Genomic DNA, 1,741 nt, shown 5'->3' with positions numbered 1-1,741 from the left:
TGCCAACAAAGGTCCATCTAGTCAAGGATATGGTTTTTCCAGTGGTCATGTATGGATGTGAGAGTTGGACTGTGAAGAAAGCTGAGCGCCGAAGAATTGATGCTTTTGAAGTGTGGTGTTGGAGAAGACTCTTGAGAGTCCCTTGGACTGCAAGGAGATCCCACCAGTCCATTCTAAAGGAGATCAGCACTGGGTGTTCTTTGGAAGGAATGATGCTGAAGCTGAAACTCCAGTACTTTGGCCACCTCATGTAGAGGTGACTCATTGGAAAAGACCCTGATGCTGGGAGGGATTGGGGGCAGGAGGAAAAGGGGAAGACAGAGGATGAGATGGCTGAATGGCATCACTGACTCGATGGATGTGAGTTTGAGTGAACTCTGGGGGATGGGGATGGACAGGGAGGCCTGGCGTGCGTCAATTCATGGGGTCGCAAAGAGTCGGACATGACTGAGTGACTGAACTGAACTGAAGGCCTTTATTTATTTATTCAGATTGTAACTTTTCTGCAGTTTTTGAATCCAACTTCATTGGTTTAAAATGTACTGTCTTTTGCCCTATACTCACCCATGTGAATTTCCTCAAATTCTAGTAAAATGCTTATGAAAGGCATGGGCTTTTCACAAATTATCACGCTTCTTAAGGGCACAATTTCCTGGGCCTGGACCCTGTCCAGGAAGAGAGGAGGCAATAAAATGCTTTGTTTTCTTAGTTAAGGTGACAGAAGTGAAATCATAAAGGATAATATTTCACAAGGTGAATCAATGAAACACAAAGCTATGCTTCAGTAGCATAGTTGTTGAGAAACTACTTATTTCTATAGAAGGATCTCTCAATCTCCCAGCTCTCTCTCAAATGTACTATTATTTCATTTATGTTTATGTCATCCCTGATTCTAAGAAGTTGGGTGAGGTTAATTTACATTATCAAGTAATAGGCCAGTGTATAAAAATGAGTGATAAAATAGAGGTGAACACTATTGAATAAATTTAACTTTGTACTTTATCTTTCAGTTGTGTCTCCTGGCTTGTATAACTTTTATAGTCACATGCTTACTTCATATAGCATTTTTTTATTTCTACCTGAAGTACTTTGTGCTTCCACTTCATTGCCTTTTTAAAAAAGATTTATTTTTTAATTGTCTTTGGCTGCTCTGGGTCTTCGTTGCTGCACCTGGGTTCTCTTTGGTTGTGGTGAGCAGGGGCTACCCAGTGTGCTGGTTTCTCTGGTTGCCGAGCATGGGCTTTAGGGCACACCAGCCTCAGTAGATGCACCTCCTTGGCTCTAGCACACAGGCTCAGTAGTCGTGGTGTAGGGGCTCAGTTGCCCCATGGCAAACGGGATCTTCCCAGACCAGGGACGGAACCCATGGCCCCTGCATTGGCAGGCGGATTCTTCACTACTAAACCACCAGGGAAGCCCTCATTCTTTTTTTTTTTTTAATTTAAATTTTATTTTTAAACTTTACAATATTGTATTAGTTTTGCCAAATATCGAAATGAGTCCGCCACAGGTATACATGTGTTCCCCATCCTGAACCCTCCTCCCTCCTCCCTCCCCATACCATCCCTCTGGGTCGTCCCAGTGCACCAGCCCCAAGCATCCAGTATCGTGCATCGAACCTGGACTGGCAACTCATTTCATACATGATATTATACATATTTCAATGCCATTCTCCCAAATCTTCCCACCCTCTCCCTCTCCAACAGAGTCCATAAGACTGTTCTATACATCAGTGTCTCTT

Source organism: Bison bison, unplaced genomic scaffold (genome assembly GCF_000754665.1).
Source record: "Bison bison bison isolate TAMUID 2011002044 unplaced genomic scaffold, Bison_UMD1.0 scf7180017864489, whole genome shotgun sequence".
Taxonomy (NCBI): domain Eukaryota; kingdom Metazoa; phylum Chordata; class Mammalia; order Artiodactyla; family Bovidae; genus Bison; species Bison bison.
The sequence above is the reverse complement of the archived record's forward strand: the minus strand, read 5'-3'. Positions refer to the sequence as shown.